The 21746-nt window shown below is 46.0% G+C and overlaps 1 long non-coding RNA gene across 1 annotated transcript; it reads left to right on the top strand.

Moving 5' to 3' along the window:
• Positions 1–2898: 2898 nt before the first annotated feature.
• On the top strand, positions 2899–8134 carry LOC141983755 (uncharacterized). The gene is made up of 3 exons (XR_012638497.1): positions 2899–2981; positions 3758–3845; positions 7967–8134. It is a non-coding gene; the product is annotated as an uncharacterized LOC141983755 (long non-coding RNA).
• The last annotated feature ends 13612 nt before the right edge of the window (positions 8135–21746 follow it).

Below are 21746 nucleotides of genomic sequence, written 5' to 3' on the forward strand. Positions count from 1 at the left end.
GTAACTTCACCTTTTATCAATTTCTTCTATATTATGTACTTTATGCTAGAAGTTCATAACAGACATAAAAGATCAAGTTGGGACTTGATATGTCATCATAATATACAATTTTAGAAATATATAGACTATATTTCTAATATATAGAAAATTAGTCTATCTGGCACAATCTGCAACAGAGCCTTGCAGTTTGAGAAAGTTTCACTGACAAGGTGATTTCACTAGAAAGAGTACTGAGAGCATTTGGGAGAAAGTTGTGTATTTTAAAAGAGCTGGCTGAGAAGCTGGCTGGCTGGCCCATTAATGTTGGTTTTCAATAAGTCTCGAACACCAGGGAAGTTCCAGAAGGCTGGAAGAAAGCTATTGTTGCGCCAGTATTTAAAATGAGTGAATGGGAGGCCCTGGGCTATTATGGGCCTGTCAGTCTGACATGCAGTGTTAGAAGCCAGAGGCAGCAGAAGAGGAAGGAGTGGTGCTCATTTGCATTTTGCCCCTGCATGCTGTGGTGATGGCAGTCCCCAAGGTGCTGCATGGACAGAGCACAAAGGGAGGCAGAGAGTAGAGGATAGAAAAGGGGAAGAAAAGGCAGAGGAGAGAGGGGGAAAGAGGGTGAGGAGCTGCAGGAGACAGGAGCCTCCTTGGTGCTGCTTGAGCATTTCCTAGCTCTGACAATCCCAGGGGAGTGAGCCAGCCCTACCCCTCACTATTTCTACTAGCACTTGTGAGCCTAGGCCTATTGGTGTCATGACACCCTCAAGAAGTGGAGGGACACCAGAGCAGAGTGGGGAGGGACTACTCTCTCCTTCTCCCATGATGCGATGCCCCTATGTAGGGAGCCCCAACATTACAATGGCCTTCTTTGATGCCATGTTGTATTGCAAACTCAGGTCTGTGTGAGGGCTGTTTAGCAATTCAGTATATTTGCTAGAGAAAGGCATCAGCATTCTTTGTGGACGCTCGCAGGGCAGGATGTAGGGAGGGGGCTGGGAACCTCTGAAGGTTTGCAATGTACATTGATTTCAGATGTATTATTTGTATGCTTTGTGCAACAGTTTTATTTAATAATTAAAGGGTTAAAGATAATTGTATGATGCAGCACATGGCTTAATTAGAACAGCAGGTAACTGTTTGCCTGCCCTCCAGAGATGTTGTGAGTGTAATTAATTGTGGGAAGAGCTTGGATAGTCCTGGAAGGAAGGTACCAATGAGTGCCCAATATTTTTAATTCAGTATAATTAGTCATTATTAGTCATTAATCTTGGGTTGGCCCATCAATGGAAGTACATGCAGTTGACTCCAAAGCTGTAACCAGGGGGTTACATGGCCAGATATTTTGCCTTGATATCATGTTATATCTGCTGGAGTTAGTCGCACTTGGTGCCTCCTCCCATTGGTGCCACACAGTTGCAAAACTGACTGCTCGTCCTCCACTAGTGGGTCTGCCTCCTGGCTCTCCACTGCTGTTCTGAATCTGTGGGAGGGGGCTCTGCCTAGAACCTGCCAAAACTCACAGTTTTTGGTTTGCAAGAAAGTTTAGCATCAGAGGGGTAGCCGTGTTTGTCTGGATCTGTAAAAGCGGCAAAGAGTCCTGTGGCACCTTATAGACTAACAGACATATTGGAGCATAAGTTTTCGTGGGTGAATACCCACTTCATCGGATGCATGTAAGCAGTAAGTAAAATCCAGGGATAGTACAGTGATATATTTGTGACCCTAGAATATGGCTGCCTAAAGTTTTCCATTATTAACCTTTTTCCAATACTTTTTTTCTGAAGAGCTCTAAAGCCTCCGTGGGTTGCAGCAGAAATGTGATATTTTGTAGGCAGGGAGAGTCCTTTACGACCTCCATGGAAATCTATTCAGATATGGCGAAATTATCAAAAAGCCCATTTTTCCAGTTGTTTTCCTCAGCAGAGCTTGATACAGGCTTATTGTTTTAAAAAAACCCACCCCAGATATTCTCCATGCAATGCAGATGCCCTTGCTTCAGCCTGGCACAGGAAACTTTAAACACTTCAACTTTGGCAAAGATCTAAGTAACTGAAAACAGGGACATATAAAAGAAAGTGTCGAGCAACCTCAACCTTAGATGTTGCTCCCTGTGCCACCTATAATGTCGAACTAATTTTAACAAAGGTAACAAAATATTTGGTTTATATTAAAGAAGGTGAAAATCTGAAAGGTGAATTCAGATAATATGTTATAAGGCATAAACAACCACAGGGTCCGATACACCTTAATTTTATTATTCTTAACAATTACTAGTATTATTTATTGGTATTTTTAAACATATGATGCAATCCGACTATCTCACAAATAAAATGTAGAGATTACACAACTCCTGGTACCGAACCATGTAGAGCAGTTTGTCTTAATATTGATTTAATAGTTATCAACATTATTAGTAATACATTAAGCAAATTAGCCAAATGACTTCCTTGCAGCATGATGAACTATGAAAACCATACAGAGTCATCAAAGACTGTGAAAGGATTTTATATAAATGGACATTTCTGCTGGCAGCTCAAAATGCTGACAGAAAACACTGCCTGGGAGAAGGACACAGAGTTGTGTCAAGCTGGCCAAGGACTGCACCGCAGAGAGGACTATAGAGGTGTCCCACAGAAGTAAATTGCTGATCAGAGTTAAAGCAGCAGGTGTTCATTATATGTTCCACGATATTTTACACAAACCTCTGTGGCCTAACATGTTTTACACAATCTGAGATGGCACAAGATATTTCAGAGAGAGAAAGTAGCAAGATTTCCAACGTTCAAACTGTGGTAAGGCAGTTCAGATTTTCCCCACAAGCAGGGTTCTTTCTGATTGGCCCACAGCAGCTTTCCCAAGAAACCAAGCCTTCAGCAAGTGCATTAAACAGGCAGTTTGGGTTAAAGCATCACTCTCTGAAGATCTAATATCTGGATGAGAGAGACAGCAAGTGTGATTGTCATCACCCGGCTACTGAGAGTGCCTCAAATCTGGTAACTACTAAAGTCGCTTCCCTTATACTCACTCTTTAAAGTCTTTATAACTCTTCCTTTAAAGTCTAGGGGATGATTGTGAGATGCAGAAAGAGAAGAAGACAGCTGTGATAACCCCTTGAGTGAATGAACTACCTGAATGAACTTTCTAGCTATCTCAAGAATCCATTTGGAGCCACTGTGATGCAAGGCTGGAGAACGTGCCTTCATGCCAGTTTTAATGGATAAGTACCAAATTCCATGCATTTTGTTTACTCCAATAAAAACTTGGTTATTTTAGAGCTACCTGAGTTAAAACCATCAGGATAATCTCAGTTTTCTGAATTCCCTTTATCCAGAAATCCTAATTATCCGAATGCACAGTGGGTCCCTCCCGTAGTGCTGTGTTAGTTAATCACCCTCTGATGAACTAACCTTAGGGCTGTGGGAGCTGCGATTTGGGAGGATTTCCAGAGTTAGCGATGAAGACAAGTCAAAAAGGGAAGAATTAGGGAGAAAGTGGGAAGGAGAGAATAGGTGGAGAGGGAGAGAAAAGCAAACAGGCAAGAAAGAAACAGATGAAGGGGTTAAGGTGAAGACTGAAAGGAAAAGGGGTCAAGGAGAGACAGGAGAAAGGGAGAGACAGGACAGTAGTTAAGGGAAAGAGAACAGGGCAGGAGGGAGGGGAATGAAGAGAGACAGAGGAGGGTGGAGGAGAGAAAAAGATCAGTATTTCCCCATGACCTATAAATACAGGGACTTTGTCTCCTCTCTGTCTTTGTGTCTCTTCTCTCCAGTGACACTGAGCTCCTGACCAACCTTCAGCTATGAAGATCCTTTATCTGCTCTTTGCTGTCTTCTTTCTGGTGCACCAGGGTGCAACAGGTAAGAGGTAAATGAAAATGAGGGATGATACAGAGGGGTAGCTGGGAGCACATACTAAGGTTGTCTAATCCTTTCTATTAGAAAAACATTTCTTAAGAGATGTTTTCTTAAGAGCTCTAGCGCCTCTTCAGTTTGCAGACGATACATGAAATTTGAGAGGAATTATCCTGAGGTCAGGGATGTGTCTTTGCTGCCCCCGGTGAAAATCATTGAGATTTGACCGAATTATGACCAGTGGGGAGAAAAAATGTTTCCATCATGTTTTTCTCAGATCTTTTGGAGGCTTGCTGCTTTTACTACTCCACAGTCTACCAGCACTGCATGCACTGTTCCTGAAATCGGAAATCACACAATTGATTAACTGGATGGTATACAGACAAAATGAACTCATGTTCAATATACCTTTGGTCTAGGAGAAGGTGCATAGGTCTGGGAGCTAGAAGACTGTAACTTACAATGTATCATCTGCTGGCTAGTGTTAGTAATTCTATGCCTTTCACAACTTGTATTATGAAATCAGGCCTCCTGTGCCACTGAGACGTTACACAGCTGAGAACAGAACCAAGGTCTAAAAAACTGGCAGCCCTTCAGCTCAGTGTCTTAGCCCCACGCTCTCGCAGAACCTACCACAGCTATGTGCTGTTAAGGAAAAGTTAGCACATGTGACTCCATTTTGGTTTGGGGCCCACCATTGTTTAAATGCCAGCACATCATACACCAGGAGGAGTGATCCTTAGATACTGAATCCCTGGAATTTTGGGGAGATTCCAGAAGACCAGAAGAGTGTTAATGTTCTGCCAATAGGTAACAAGGGCAGGTGGGATGATCTGGGTAACAATTAGTCTGACATCAGTTCCCAGCAAAATAATGGGAAAATGACTCCATCAATAAAGAATTAAAGATTAGAAATATAGTTGATGTCACTCAGCAGGTCTTTTAGGACATTAGGACTTGATAAACAAACCTAATGTAATTTTTAGACGACATTACAACCTTAGTTGAGAAAGGTAACTGTGTACGTGTAACAATTGTTATTGCAAACAGTTTGACTTAGCACTGCACGTTTCTGAGTAAAAGCCTAGCACCATAGAACCTCATTAAAGCACACATATAATACAATGTACAACCTAAAATAGTTGTCAATGGGGATTCATCATTGTATGTGGGTGCTTCCAGTGACTTGATTAAAGTGTATAAGTGTAACCCACACACCTCCTGGGTGTGGTTTTCTGTCCCATCTCGTAGCACCAAGACCACTTAGAGAGCAATTAATAAGTCTGCTCTCCAGCCTTAGCTAACAGGCAGTTGGCTTTTAACTCATGCGGTAGATGCTCATGCACTAAGCTCCAGAGGTCCCTTGTTCGATCCCGCCCGCCAACGACCGGGGTTTGTGTCGGCGTTACATAAGCACAGTCACAGGGAGATAATACCAGGTTCTCAAGGGCTCTTTGATCTAGCAGAGAAGGCAGAACAAGATCCAATGGCTGACAGCTGAAGCCACACAATTTCAAGTTAGAAATAAGACACAGATTTTTAACAGTGAGGGAACAAACGGCCAAAGGAAATAGTGTATTCTCCATCTCTTGGTGTCTTCATATCACGGCTGGATGCCTTTCTGGAAGAGAATCAAATACATGTTACTGGGCTGAATAGAGGGGGTAACTGGAGGAAATTCTATGGCATGAGGTCAGACTAGATGATCAAATGGTCCAAATTCTGGGAACAAAATGGCTGCTGTCTGCATCAACAGAATATTTATAAGGCTTTAAAACTGTAAAGCTAAAGCTTTATGACAAAGAAAAGCCTAAGAGTTTGGAGGTTACTGACACCTGAGGGTGAATGTAAGTTTGTGTTGTGCAGGAAAGGTAAAAAAGTAAATAAGGTAAAGTATTTTCAAACTATTTAACTCAAAACTGGCAGAACATTGTAATTGGGCGTGTGTCTCAGTCCTCACTCAAGTCCACACCACCAACCCAGTGTGGAAAATATTCAAGTGGAAGCTTACACATTAATTAAAAGTGCAGCCAGACAGACACAATGCAGCATTTCACTCGGCTTCCCTATGGTATATGTGGGTCCAAATGTTGCAAGTACTAATGCACATCAGGAGCTGGATTAAGAGTATCATTGTTCATGGGTGTGAGATCTTTCAGACTGGAGATGCTGTAGAACACAGACGTGTGCTAGGCGCTATCTTGCCCAACAGATTGGGGATTAAAGCAGAAACCTCTGAAGTAAATCACAAGAGGGGCTCTCTAACTGGGCCTGTAACAGACTCCCATTCTCTGTAGATCAGGCACAGAGGGGACACGTAACACATGCTGACCAGTGGGTGAGACCTGCATGCTATTGGAAGTGCTCACTGTTCCATATAAGTAAAACAGCACCAATCCACCCAGGATTTAGAGTCATTTAAGAGCAGATGAATCTTTCAGTCCTTAAAGCAGCTCAGTACAGATTCTTAGCCCATGGTTCCCCCCCTTATGAAGACAAAGGAAGATAATTATAAAAATCTTGGTGATGTCAATGCAGGGGTGAAAGTAACTTAAAGGACTTACCGGTATGCCAGAGTCCTGAGTGGGGGTGTGGCCTCAACCAGAAGGGGCGTGGCCTCAACCGGAAGGGGCGCTTTAAAGGGCCTGCAGAGCTCCCGGCATTGTAAATCCCTGCTGGAGCCCCGGGGCTCTGGCAACAAGGCTTGGGCGGGGATTTAAAGGGTCCGGGGCTCCTACCACTGCAGGGAGCCCCGGGCCCTTTAAAGCGCCACCCAAGCCCCACTGCCGGAGCTCCAGAGGTGATTTAAAGGGCTCGGGGCTCCCCGCAGTGGCAGGAGCACCAGGCCCTTTAAATCACCACCAGGGAAGCCAGTCCGGCACAGCGTACTGGCTCTTGCCGGTATGCCATACCGGACCATACTGGCTTACTTTCACCTCTGTGTCAATGTGAACACTATTCATAAGTGTTTTTTTAATGTTTTAAACATCAAAGTTTAGATGGTGTAGAGAAAGTAGATAAGGAAGTGTTGTTTACTACTTCTCATAACACAAGAACTAGGGATCACCAAATAGAATTAATAGGCAGCAGGTTTAAAACAAATAAAAGGAAGTATTTCTTCACACAACACGCAGTCAACCTGTGGAACTCCTTGCCAGAGGATGTTGTGAAGGCCAAGACCATAACAGGGTTCTGATAAATTAATGGAGGATAGGTCCATCAATGGCTATTAGCCAGGATGGGGAGGAATGGTGTTGCTAGCCTCTGTTTGCCAGAAGCTGTGAATGAGTGACTGGGCATGGATCATTTGATGATTACCTGTTCTGTTCATTCCCTCTGGGGCACCTGGAACTGGCCACTGTCGGAGGACAGGATACTGGGCTAGATGGACCCTTGGTCTGACCCAGTAGGGCCATTCTTATGTTAAGGTTGCTATAGAAAGTTAATTTGGGAACTTTGTATTTCTCTAGCCATTTTTATTCCTGCTTTTATTGTTTTAGACCATATCTGTCATAAATTTTACAGGAGGCCTAGTTTGGTCATATTGTTGTATCAAGCCCAGCTCCCCAAGAAGGAGTTGGGAGGGTGAGAGATTTTCTCCCCCTACTAAAACACCAGGGAAACAGATTTAGGGCAGGAGATGTGAAGCTGGGAGTCCCTTGGGGTTGCACAGTGAGAACCAGAGAGCTAGGCTGGAGTGGCCCTAGTATGCAATTGTCCTTCGAACAGAGTCAGCCTTCAGTGAGACTTGGAATTTCCCTTACTCTTAAAGGATGAAGTTATTTATCACTGAATTAATTAGCTCTCATTTTAGCTTCAGCTGTGCTCAAGGTGTCTTTGATAGAGCAAATGTACCCGGATGTGAGTTGTGTTTTTCGGCAGTATAGTTTTTATAGGCAGCCTGTTCGCCTGTTTAGATACTGTTACAGAATTTTAAGAGGGATAATTTTATGTATGTTGCAGTAGGGAAATGAATTCCCTGTGCCAGAGTTAACCAGGAACCCCTTCACACACAACACAGTGACTGGGGGATTCCACTTGTGCCTCTTGATTTGAAATCAAACTTCATATTATCCCTGTTCTACAGGAAAAATTAACAAAATCTGATTCTCTTTTTTTTCCTACAGGGGACTGTGATTCTGATTGTCTAGGCAGGATATCTGGGAATCTGGGAGACAGCCACTTGCTTCTAAAATCATTGGATCCTACTTCAAGGGAACTCTGAAGTACTGTTTGTTTAGGCTCTAAAGAACCTTATGAGCTGGAAAAATTCCAGAAGGGAGCCCTTGTATATCCCCCATATAAGATTTGTTACTTTCCTTTTAATAAAAGCAAGTTGGTTTGAGATAATCTTCTGGAAGAGTGTGTGTGTGCGTGTGTGTGCGTGTGTAGCAAAGGATCTGTTTCTATAATTTGTCTCTGTGACGGGTTGGATCACAGAAACCCCCTTGGGGCTGCCAACTGATGTGCCAAGACTACTTCTGCCCCTGCTTTCCCTGCCCTCCCAGCTTGGGACTTCAGTGCCCTGCCTGGTTTGAGCCAGGCCCGCTAGCCTGCTGCAAACCCAGACTCAGGTCTGAACCATGCCCCCTAATAGCTGTAGGTTTAAACTGAAAGCAGCTTAAGAAGTGTTCCTGTCTTTAACACTCAGATGCCCAACTCCTAATGGGGTCCAAACCCCAAATAAATCTGTTTTACCCTGTATAAAGCTTATACAGGGTAAACTCATAAATTATTTGCCCTCTATAACACTGATAGAGAGGTATGCACAGCTGTGTCGTCGTCCCCTGTCCCCAGGTGTTAATACATACTCTGGGTTAATTAATAAGTAAAAAGTGATTTTATTAATACAGAAAGTAGGATTTAAATGGTTCTAAGTAATAGCAGACAGAACAAAGTGAATTACCAAGCAAAATAAAATAGAACACACAAGTCTATGTCTAATACAATAAGAAAACTGAATACAAATAAAAACCTCACCCTCAGAGGAATTCCAGTAAGCTTCCTTTTACAGATTAGTCTTCTTCTAGTCTGGGTCCAGCAATCACTCACACCCTCTGTAGTTACAGTCCTTTGGTCCAGTTTCTTTAAGGTATCCTTGGGGGTGGAGAGGCTCTCTCTTGAGCCAAGTGAAGACAAAATGGAGGGGTCTCCCAGGGGTTTAAATAGACTTTCTCTTGTGGGTGGACACCCCTCCCTCCCCCTGTATAGAATCCAGCTACAAAATGGAGTTTTGGAGTCACTTGAGCAAGTCACATGTCCATGCATGACTCAGTTTTTACAGGCAGCAGCCATTACCCATGTGCTATCTTGAATGTCTCCAGGAAGACTTCTTATGTGGATTGGAGCCTTCCAAGATCCATTGTTCACTAAGAACAATGAAAAATCAATCAGGTTCTTAAAAGAAGAATTTTAATTAAAGAAAAGGTAAAAGAATCACCTCCGTAAAATCAGGATGGTAAATACCTTACAGGGTAATCAGATTCAAAACACAGAGAATCTGTCTAGGCAAAACCTTAAGTTACAAAAAGACACAAAAACAGGAATATACATTGCATCCAGCACAGCTTATTTTATCAGCCATTAAACAAAAGGAAATCTAACGCATTTCTAGCTAGATTACTTACTAACTTAACAGGAGTTGTAAGGATGCATTCTTAATCTGTTCCCTGCAAAAGCTTCACACAGACAGACAGACCCTTTGTTCCCCCCACTCCAGATTTGTAAGTATCTTGTCCTCTCATTGGTCATTTTGGGTCAGGTGCCAGCTAGGTTACCTTAGCTTCTTAACCCTTTACAGGTGAAAGGGTTTTGCCTCTGGCCAGGAGGGATTTTATAGCACTGTATACAGAAAGGTGGTTACCCTTCCCTTTATATTTATGACAGTAGCATACAACATATTCCAGTTATGTCATATATACATTCATCAGCATATTTCCATAAAACCTTATGGGGTGCACCATCACAGTGTCCTTTAGAGAGCCATTTAGTTTTTCTTTTTTTAAATTAAAAATAAAATGCCCTTAAAACATCCCTCTCACATGTTGTTTCAACACCTAGGTATTTTTAGACCATGGTCCACATATCTCTGAAGGTTTCAATGATCTCCTGTGGGTAATCTCTATTTCTTATCATTGTTACAAATCCTTTGAGTTTGTTGGTATCAGGGGGGCTGGGTTCAGGTCACAGACTGACTGTACAGTGTGTCACACCCACCATGGAGTTCCATGGCACCTTAGACACACACACCCCTCCCTCCACACCTCTCTGCTCCAAAACCTCATCTTCTACATGGGGAGAAAAGGGAAATCAGGCCAAACTGCATTCAGGTCTCATGCCTGATTCACTTCCCTGTTACACCAACTACTGTAAATCAGGATTAACTCCACTGAAGCCATTATAGTTACACTAGCATAAAACCAGTGTAATTGACATCAGAATCAAGCACAGGATTGTCCATAAAAAGGTGAGAACTAATTTAGGAAAGGTAAAAATTTCTGGTATTCCAACTGATCCCATGATACCCCTTTTAGCATATAGTCTTCTTTGTTAGCCTGAGATAGAATTTGGGGTTTGACCTTTTGATACTCTTATATCTTATACTAATACGTGTGAAGAACAATGAACAAAGAAACTGTGTGTTGCATTTCCCACAACCAGATGGGACTTTTAGTACAATGGGAAGAGATAAGGGATAGATCAGTTAAAGTGTTACAGAGCATGGTGGGAATGTAATATATGAGCATACCCTGGAAGGCTGCCTGGCTCTTCTCACAAGCCAAGGTCAAGCAACCAGTTAGGAGGGGCAAGGGGGGAATTGAGGGGGAAGGTATAAAACACTAAAAGCCAAAGAAAAGCCTGGCCTTGGCCAGAAAACAACCCCACTCCTTACCCCTCCCATGCGGTACAAAAGGGGTGGGATGAAGACCACAGACCAGTGACCCACCAAAGTGGAACATGACCATAAGTTGTAAGGGGTGTGACTAGGGGTGTGCACTGCAGGTATATTTGGACCTTCTAAGAAGAAGGAGGTGGGAATAGGGAATGGGGAATAGGGAAATGGGGACACAGGCAAGGCTCTGCGGCATGAGAGCTGGGAATGAGACCCTGGGAAACAAGGCTCTGCGGTGTCAGGGTTATGGTATACATGCTTGCTGGAACTAACCCCAATAAACGTTGTGTTGCCTGCACTTCGAACTACTGGTCTTCTGCTTTTTGTCTGCATGACGAGAACCCGGGGAGAGGGTGTTGGTCCTGCTTTGAGCAGGGGGTAGGACTAGATGACCTCCTGAGGTCCCTTCCAACCCTGATATTCTATGATTCTATGAAGGGAAAGTCCTCCAACAACTTCAAAATTAATTTCTGATTCCCATCTTCAAGTTTCCCTGAAACTCACCTCTGTCATTGGACCATGAATCAGAAATTCCTGGTAGATTTTTTTTCACCCTTTAGACGTGTGGGATTTACATTTGAACATTTACAACAGCTTTAATTTGTCAGAGGCTGTCGCCATTCTCCAGTTGTCTTCGTTGTTCTGTCGCTAAAATCCAGCAGGCGGCACTGTGAGACAGCAGGTTCCTACTTGAAGGAAGATGTTCAACTAGAGGGAGCATCTTTCTGATGCTGCTGTCATGGAGTGGTTGAGAGTCAGGAGTGCCAGTGAAAGACACTTTGGAAAGGTTGCTAGATCATGGATGATGAGCCCTTGACCTCTCCCTTCCCCAACCGCGCAGAGCTTATCAACTCTGGTGTCCGCGTAAGGGTGTCTTTAGACTGGGGCTTGAGGTGTAATTTCCAGCTCAGGTAGATGCACCTGCACTAGTTCTGCTTCAGCTAGGGCACAAAAAGTAGAAATGTAGCTGTGGCAGCATTAGTGGTGGAACTGGCTGGCCAGCTGGTGTGTGATCCCTTCCGGAACCCGACACACATACGCAGGGCGGCTAGCCAAAGTTACATCTCTGCCTCCAGTGTAGCCATTCGCTTACGGACACTTGGCATTAGCAGGAGGTGGGGATTTGGGCAGCTAGGAGTGGTTGAAGCTGTTCTTAGGGTGTAGGGAGAGTTTGATAGCTCAGGAGGTGGGGATCTAACTCCAGAGGGTGCTCAGAGGCTGTGGGCATGTCAGGTTGAAATTGACTTCTTCTCCAGGTTACATCTCAGGTGTCTTGCTGGCTTGAAGGCTTTAGAGCAACCTCCATGAATTCTACCCTGTGCCAAACTCAGTGGGTACATTATCTAGGAAGCTTTCTTATGTGAGTTCATAGAATCACAGAATATCTGGGTTAGAAGGGACCTCAGGAGGTCACGTAGTCCAACCCCATGCTCAAAGCAGGACCAATCCCCAATTTTTGCCCTGATCCCTAAATGGCCCCCTCAAGGATTGAACACACAACCCTGGGTTTAGCAAGCCAATTCTCAAACCACTGAGCTATCCCTCCCCCGCAAGTTAATGTGGCCTCTCCCTAAGGTCTGCCAAAATACAGGTTGTTGTTGTCAATGACTGAGTGTTACTATGGAGCACCAGGTAATTTTTGTTCAGACCATACCAGCTATTATTATGGTCCTGCTTAGAGGCCTCAATCTAGAGCAAAGCCCCATTGTGCTAGGCACTGTACATTTACCTAGTTAAAGACAGTGTCTGCTTCAAATGGCTTGCAATAAAAAAAGTCAAGACAGAGACCATATCATTAACCCAATTTTACAGTTGAGGAGCTCTGACCCTGAAAGGGTGAAATCCTGCTCAGCTCATTCACTCAGGTTTTCCCTTTGGCAACTGGCAGACATCTGGGACAGATCTCAACATGGGATCAGATGAGGCTTTTGGGAGATCATGTGATCAGCTGAAATAGCTGAAACATTTTCCTTTTGTAAATATGTTCTAGTATTTTCATAGAAATCATGGACCCGATTCATATCTCGTTATGAAAGTTTCACACCAGTGTAACGATGATGGATTCCGTGGAGTCACTTCTAATTTACACCTGTCAGTGTAACAGGGAGCAAACTCAGGCTTTAACCTTAAAGCAGCTTAGCCGGAATCCTTCTCTTCTCCTCAATGTGGCCTTGTTTTGGGGAATCTCTCAGAACTCCCATGTGCACAGTGAAAGGTTTAGATGTTTTGTGTTGTCATTTTAAGTTCTGTGAGGGGAAACTGCTGGCTCTAGCCATGTCTGGGTGCTCTGGGACAAGAGAAGGAGTCATGGGGGTTGGGAGGTTTCAGAGCAGTGGGGAGAGTCTAGGTGCCACTCAGCTCTGTGGCAAAGACTACATACCATTTGGTCAGGCTGTGACTGAACCTAGCTCTGATAACCACACAAACGGATTTGTAAGAGGTATAAGGAATAGATGAAGGGTTGGAAGGGACCTCAGGGGGTCATTTAGTCCAACCCCCTGCTCAAAACAGGATCTACCCCAACTAAATCATCCCATCCAGGGCTTCATCAAGCTGGGCTTTAAAAACCTCTAAGGATGGAGATTCCACTGCTTCCCATGGTAACCCATTCCAGTGCTTCACCACCCTCCTCGTGAAATAGTTTTCCCTAATATCCAACCTAGACCTCCCCCACTGCATCTTGAGACCATTGCTCCTTTTTCTGTCATCTGCCTCCAAGAACAGCCAAGCTCCATCCTCTTTGGAACCCCCCTTCAGATAATTGAAGGCTGCTATCACTCGCTCTTCTCTTCTGCAGGCCTCGCTCTTCTCTTCTGCAGACTAAACAAGTCCAGTTCCCTCAGCCTCTCCTCGTAAGTCACGTGCCCCAGTCTCCTAATCATTTTCGTTGCCCTCCGTTGGACTCTCTCCAATTTGTCCACATCCTTTCTGTAGTGGGGGGCCCAAAACTGGATGCAATACTCTAGATGTGGCCTCACAAGTGCTGAATAGAGGGGAATAATCACTTCCCTCGATCTGCTGGCAATGCTTCTACTAATGCAGCCCAATATGCCGTTAGCCTTTTTGGCAACAAGGGCACACTGCTGACTTACATCCAGCTTCTCATCCACTGTAATACCCAGGTCCTTTTCTGCATGGGCATGTCTCCCCTTCAGCCATTTTACATCGATCTTCCAAAATATTCTTTGCTCAGATCATCCCAGGCTTCCAGACTTCATTCTTAAACTCTTTGGTAAGATCTCCCCTCCTGTCCTTCTCTTCTCTCCTCCTTCCTAGAGGGGTTTCAGCAGGTCCTACCAACTCCCCTCAGACTGAGGGGAGCAGGTCTCTCACACCCAGCTTTCTTAGCATTCTATATTTCCCACGATTCCTGGTCACAAGCCCCAGAGTCTCTGGTTTTGGTAGAGGCCATGTCCCAGAAGTGAGCTGAACTTGTGTCACACACATAAACCAACTACCGCTGAGTGAATTTTGCTCAGACTCTCCCCCAAAATCCCCCTTTGGTCATAGAGAGAGCATAGAATGTTCCTCCCAAAAAGAAAACCTTTCCAGAAATGGGCAACCATGTGAGAAGGAGAGCTTAGAATGGAAAAAGATTGGCAGATGACTACTACCAAACTGTATAAACCCCTTGCATAAACCCTGGCTTGTAAGTCCTCCTGGGGTTTGAACAGCACATGAGGGCACCTTTAAGTTATTATTTCTTGCCTTACACTCCTGGTACAGCACAGTGTAGTGGCAGATAGAAGGGACCTTGCCTGCTCCTTGGTCAGCATTTTAGACTGCTTGCTTTCCTTTGTTCACTAGCCAGCTAGTGCGCTAATTACCTCATTACAGGTGCAAATGATCCCCATTAAACTTCCAAACCCAGACTGCCTAGTTCCCTCCTACTCTAACTACACCCAGTTCCCCTGCATGTTCTAAGTGACCGGGGTGCAGTCTCCCGGAAGAACTTGCACTCCTTCTGGGGCAGAAGAAGCAATCGGAGCTGCAGCAGACAGCGATCTCTCCTTCTCCCTCTCCCTCTCCCCCAGCAACCGGAACCAGTTCTCACAGGAGGGGTGGAAGGAGGAAGGAGCTAAAAAACCCAACAGCTGATGGTGGCTCCCCCATCCCATCTGTGAGCAATGGGGATGGGATGGTACCACTGCTTCCCACCTCTCCCCTGCAACACCCAGCCTGAGAAAGGACAGAGGGGGCGTGAGGGGCTCTAGCAGCCACCTCCCCAGAATGAAAGGGGGTAACAGGACCCTGCTGCAGCCCCCTAAGGCCTGGGAGACTGAGTCAAGACCCCCAGGAAGAGCATAGGTGAGATTGAACGAAGATGTGGCTGAATTAATGGGCAGGAGTTGAACTGATTGGGTGGGGCCTGTGGGGGAATAGAATTAGCTGCCAGACAGGGGACAGTCAGATGTGGGGGTAAGAGACCCTGTAGCAGGGGACAACATCACCTTTCCCAATAAATCTGGGGCAAGATCATGATTTTTGGGGGGTCTTACTCATGATTTTTTGATCTCGTAAGTGGGTAAAACACATGATGTTTGATCTCTTGAGGCTGGCGTTACTGCGACATTATGAAGCAAAATATATTTTTTAAAAAGACGTTTTGTAAGTAATTTTAATTTACCAGTTACTTATATTAGGTTTCTCACTGTTCTTTGGATCTTTGTTCCTTAGTTAAAGTACAGAGTGGAGAATTATTGCACAGCTATGATTTGTATTAGCCAAATAGAATTGAAAGCAATTAAGAAAGTAGAAATAAAAGAAAACGAGGTGATTACATGCTCTTCTTCATGAAATTTATAAAAACAAATTATTTATGTGAAGTTACAATTTACCAGGTGTTAAGGAAAAGTTAGCACATGTGACTCCATTTTGGTTTGGGGCCCACCATTGTTTAAATGCCAGCACATTATACACCAGGAGGAGTAATCCTTAGATACTGAATCCCTGTGAAAATCCTCCTCCTTGTCTCCAGCCTGCCTTGATTCCCACTATCTGGTTTTTGTCAGTCTCTAACTCCCTGTCTCTTGGCCTTGATGTGAGGCCTCCCATCCTGATAATAAAAGTTACTGATGCATTGCTTTAGGACCATGCTGTGTAATTAACATACTGGTATAGCACGAGGAATGCACCAAGCAGGGATAGGTGGTAGATAAGACAAGGGTTTGTTTATTGGCTAAGGTTTCCGATGCACGAGGGCAACATGCTTTGCTAAAAGGTATATAACCTTTGTATAATCTGCATTCAGGGTCCCCTCCTGACTAGCAGGGGGGCACCACGCTCGAGCGTAATAAACTTAGTGTCTTTTGGGAACTCTGCAGTTGTGGATTTTATTTCTGTGCCTCAGCCTAGATTCAAACTGTGCGTGACCTATCAGGTATAATTCGCAGCAGTTGTGTGCGTGTCCTACAAGGTGTAATTTGTAACAGTTTTGGCGACCACGAAGGGACTCTAGGCTCGCCCTAACAAGCGAGACTACACTCCTCCTCTCGGACAGCTCCAGCCGGCACAGGGTGAGTTCACCTTTGAGAACTCCGAGGGGGGGGGGTGTGAGCCGTCGCTTAGGCGATAAGGTGGCACATTTTGTGTTCTTTTGGTAGCCCATTATGGGTTCTGGGCAGAGTGTAAGTAAGGGGACCCCTTTGGCTGAACTTCTTGAGAATTGGGGAAATATTTCTGGCATCCATGGGTTAGGTAGGAAAAAAGCTGTTATTTTATGTAAGGTTGAGTGGCCAGCACTAACAACTCAAACATCTGTTGAATGGCCACCGGATGGGTCCTTTGCTGGGGATACCTTAACAGCGCTTAGAAGGAGGCTGGAGGACAAAGCTCCAGCCCAGATGGATTATTAGTATGTATGGGACAACTGGGCTTATGCGCGTGCGAAAGGACGTCCTCTTTCCTCCTCCTTTTCCTATCTATCTCAGGGGTCTTCAGCCCCGCTCTGTGCTATGCCTGTTTCTTCTCCTCCCCGGCCTGCTTCTGCCCCTCCCCCGGCTTACCTTCAGCTTTCTGACTTATGCCTATCATCTCCTTGCTCGCCACCCCCCTGCCCGTGCGGGCCCACCATTGACCCACCGGTTACTCTGAAAGCTCCCCTCATTCAGCAACCCCTTGTTACTCATGGTACGGACGGGAGTGAACAGTTTGCTTTTCCCTATGTTCACCGCCCTTTTGGCCCAGGCGATTTAGTAACATAGAATCATAGAATCATAGAATATCAGGGTTGGAAGGGACCCCAGAAGGTCATCTAGTCCAACCCCCTGCTCGAAGCAGGACCAATTCCCAGTTAACTCATCCCAGCCAGGGCTTTGTCAAGCCTGACCTTAAAAACCTCTAAGGAAGGAGATTCTACCACCTCCCTAGGTAACGCATTCCAGTGTTTCACCACCCTCTTAGTGAAAAAGTTTTTCCTAATATCCAATCTAAACCTCCCCCATTGCAACTTGAGACCATTACTCCTCGTTCTGTCATCTGCTACCATTGAGAACAGTCTAGAGCCATCCTCTTTGAGCAGATGCCTCGCCTGCGTGACGATCCAGAGAAGGTTCTGCAAACCATTCGGTCTGTATCTACCTCATTTAATCCTACATGGGGAGATGTCCAGGTAATCCTGGACACACTTTTTACCCCTGACGAGAAATATTCCATTCTGGATGCTAATAGGCGCTGGGCAGGGGAGGATAGTACCCGGGCTTCTTGGCCCCTGACTGATCCCAATTGGAATCCTAATGTGCCTACTCAAATGGGCCTTTTAAAGGCGGGTAGAAACGGCCTTTTAGAAGCTGTATGTAAAGCTGGTAGTAAAACGGCTAACTGGTCTAAAATTCATGAATGTCAGCAAGAGCTTACTGAGCACCCCTCTGCCTTTTTGGCCCGGTTGTCCAAACAAGTTTGTGTATATGGGGGCGGTATAAACCCTGAGGCAGAGGAAAACCGTCCTATGATGGTGTCCTTTTATGTTGATCAGGCAGCATCAGATATAAAAAAATATTTTTCTAAGCATGTGCCCGATTGGCCAGGAAAACCCCTCCAGGAGGTTGTCCGCCTGGCCACCTTTGTGTTTAACGGCAGGGACGAGGAAAAAGCACGGGAAAAACGTAAACAGAAGAAGGAGGAGGTAAGTATGTTAGCTGCTGCCTTGCAGGCTCCTTCGGGAAACCAGCATTGGCAAGGGCGCGGAAAGATGAGGGGAAGGGGGCATGGACGGGGGACAGGAGGAGGGGGAGGTTGGGATAGAATGAGGGACAGGAATTGTAATTATTGTAAACAACCAGGGCACTGGAGGAGGGAGTGTCCCCTGCTTCCCCGAGGGGCTCCTTGGAAGAGCCAGGTAGAGGCTAATCCTTCTTTTCCCCCTAACGCCCCCCAGAACCTTGTTAACCCCCAGTGACTAGAGGCGGAGGTTTGGGGGACTTTGAGAGAGTTGGAATGGGACTTGGGATTACAGTCACAAATTTATTTGAAAGTTGGGGAACACCTTGTGCCTTTTCTAGTAGATACTGGGGCCACCCTCTCCACTTTAACTTTTGTTCCGGGCTCTCTGTCCGATACCAGGGTTTGGGTGCAGGGTATAGAAGGTAATCCCTGCCCGGCTCCTTTATCCTACCCTGTCCCTATCGAGCTTGGTCCCCCTGCAGGGGACTAAAACCCCCTGAGTCAAATAGCTGTCAATAAGGAGTGAGATGCCTTCTTCCGCCTCCCTCGGCAAGGGGTATTGTTTTACGGACGGAGGCGGTCCGCCCCCTGTTTTCAGACTCACTGGAACTGCTGATTTAAGAAGACCCACATCAGTAGGATTTGTGCTCCACAAAGTGTGGGGAACACTGGACAATTCAGAGGGCTCACCAGGAATAGGGGTAACCGATGCCATAAGAGAAGCAACCGCCGATTCCGGGACGGACATGCGGAGCCCCTCGGGGGCACAATATATGTGTGCCCCCAATTTTCCCAGCACATCCCGCCCGAGGAGGTTCGCGGGGCCCTCCGGCATTACAACAAACCTATGTTTGCATTAGCTAATAAGGATCATTGTGCATCTCCATCCAAGTTGCAGCTGTGCCTAGATCAGGTAATTTATTTGGGCTTTGTAATTAGGCCTGGGGAGCGTTTACTATCCCCTGATAGGGTGCGGGCAATCCAGGATTACCCGCGTCCGACTACAAAAAAGCAGTCACGGGCTTTCCTGGGGGCTGCGGGGTTCTGCCGACCCTGGGTTGTGGCTTTCGGGGAATTGGTAAAACCGTTAGTTCAAGCCAATACAACACTGACCCTCGATCCTGTCTCCTGGACCCCGGAAATGGAAAATGCTTTTAAATCCATCAAAAAGGCTCTGATCTCTGCGCCCGCTTTGGGATTCCCGGATTACGGTAAACCATTTTCTCTTTTCACTCACAAACGGCAGGGGGTGGCTAGCGGCGTCCTTTTGCAATACCTGGGGGGTCGCCCACGCCCCGTAGCCTATTATTCAGTACAACTGGACCCTGTAATTCAGGGCTCTGTCTCCTGTGTACGGTCTGTTGCTGCTGCTGCTGTCATGGTTGAATGGTCACGACCGATTGTTTTGGGGCACCCTCTGACTGTTTGGGTCCCTCATGAGGTTGAAATTCTTTTAAAACAGCATTCTACACAGGCATTGTCTCCACAGCGGGCTCATAAATATGAACTAATCCTGTTGGCCGCTGACAACGTTACTTTACGCCGCTGTAACGTCCTCAATCCAGCCACAATGCTACCCCTCCCAGAGGACGGTACCCCTCACCATGTATGCATGGATGTCGTCGCGCAGGATGGTAAGCCCCGCTCGGATTTAGTGGACTCCCCTTTAGTTGAGCCCGATTTACTTCTTTTCACAGATGGGTCCTCGTACTATTTAGATGGCCACCGGGTCTCGGGCTATTCGGTTACTTCTCAGGCAGACGTTATCGAGGCTGCCCCCCTACCACCTTCCTTCAGCACCCAGGGTGCAGAGTTACACACGCTTACCAGGGCTTGCTTATTGTCTTCAGGGAAAACTGTTACCATTTATACGGACTCTAAGTATGCTTTTGGGGTTTGTCATGCTACAGGCCAGCTCTGGAAGCAACGAGGATTTTTAACCTCCTCAGGCACAAAAATCGCTAATGGCCCTCTAATCTCTGCCCTTTTGGAAGCTATTCAGGCCCCTCGCCAGGTGGCGGTGGTTCATTGTTATGCGCACAGGCAGTCTAACAGTGTTGTATCTCAGGGCAATGCATTAGCTGATTCAGCCGCAAAGGCTGCAGCTCTACAGCCCCTTCTGGTTTCGGCTTCCCTCCCCCTGGATGTGTCCTTCCCACCTGCTACTGGACACTGCTGTATGCTGACGTATCCTTGGAGGAGCTGCACGACTGGAAACGCTGGGAGGGATCTAAGGGCTCCGATAAGGTTTGGCGAATCGGGAACAAACCTATTCTTCCCCGTTGTTATCTACTCGCAGCTGCTCATTATTTTCATTCCCTGGGTCACGCTGGTATTCAGGGCACGGTGGCTGCCATACTAAAGTTCTGGGCAGCACCGCATGTTTATCCCGCGGTAAAGCGAATTCTTGGCTCCTGCCCTACTTGCCTGGCCTTCTCTGCTAAGATTCGGCTCGATGCCAACTCAAAAGGGGGGAGACCCTGGGCAAACTTCCCGTTTCAGCGCTTGCAGATGGACTACGCAGAAATGCCTAAATGCTCAGGGTTTCACCACCTCCTTGTTAAAGTGGACCAACTTTCCGGATGGCCTGAAGCAATACCAACCAGAAAGGCAGATGCAAGATCTGTGGTCAAGTTCTTAATGAAAGACATTGTACCCAGGTTTGGTGTCCCTGAAGTCATTGATTCAGATCGGGGCTCACACTTTACTGCAAAGATTTTGGAGGAACTGTACCGGTGCTTGGGGATTATTCGACAATTACACACCCCGTACCACCCCCAGTCTGCAGGTCAGGTGGAACGCATGAACCGAACAATAAAGACAATGGTAGCAAAGTTTTGTAAGGAAACTGGACTTAAGTGGCCAGAGGCCTTGCCTATAGTTTTATGGCAGATAAGACGAACGCCACGCATGCCCCTAGGCCTGTCCCCATTTGAGGTGCTGTTTGGGAGACCAGTTTTAGTCCCGGGAACTTATGTTCCTGTACATGCTAGCCTCTTGGATGGAGATGAAACTTTGGCCAGATATGTTGCTAGACTGCAGAAGGAGCTGACTGACAACCAGTCTGAAGCTCAGTTGTTTCAAACCTCACCCTTAGGGTTACAGGTTCATTCCTTTAAGCCAGGGGATTGGGTAATGGTAAAAAAGATCCCCCGCACCAACCCCCTGGAAGCCCGGTGGGAGGGGCCGTACCAGGTTCTGTTATGTACTTATTCTGCTTTAAAAGTTGCAGGTAAAGGTTCCTGGATTCACCATAGCTACGTCAAGTTGGCAACAGAACCCCCACCTGACTCTGGAGAGCCAGCAGACGAGCCACTTCACGAATGAACACTACAACCAACCCATGGACTGAGCTTTCCAGCTACTGGGACCTTCATAGCCCACCAGGACTTTTTGTGTTCCTGTTTATTGGACTTACATTAGGGGTAGTGTTTTTTGTATGGTACAGGGGAGGATGTCGACATTGGTATGGTTTGCCTGGGGGGTCCTCTCCCTATTCCCAAGTCCAGTACAAGGATGGGAGGGCAATAGCTTCTTGAATTTAACCCGTGCTATCAAACAGGGTGTAAATCGAACGCAGTGTTGGATTTGTATTCATACCCCCACATATTTGGGTCAGGGGGTCCCGTTGGTAGAGGTACCTATCCCCCTTAATCAAACACTCCAAACTAAGCTATGGGCAAACACTACATTTGACTGGAATGTTACAATCCAAATATGGTCTATTGATATGGTGGCCCAGGGTAATTATGCTTTATGTGTGTCACGACGTAAGGGCATAGAAAATACAGTTTTTGTAGGGGATTTTGTGGGGTGCAAGGACACCACCCAAATCAGCTCTGGTGTAGGAGGCC

Source organism: Natator depressus, chromosome 3 (genome assembly GCF_965152275.1).
Source record: "Natator depressus isolate rNatDep1 chromosome 3, rNatDep2.hap1, whole genome shotgun sequence".
NCBI lineage: Eukaryota > Metazoa > Chordata > Testudines > Cheloniidae > Natator > Natator depressus.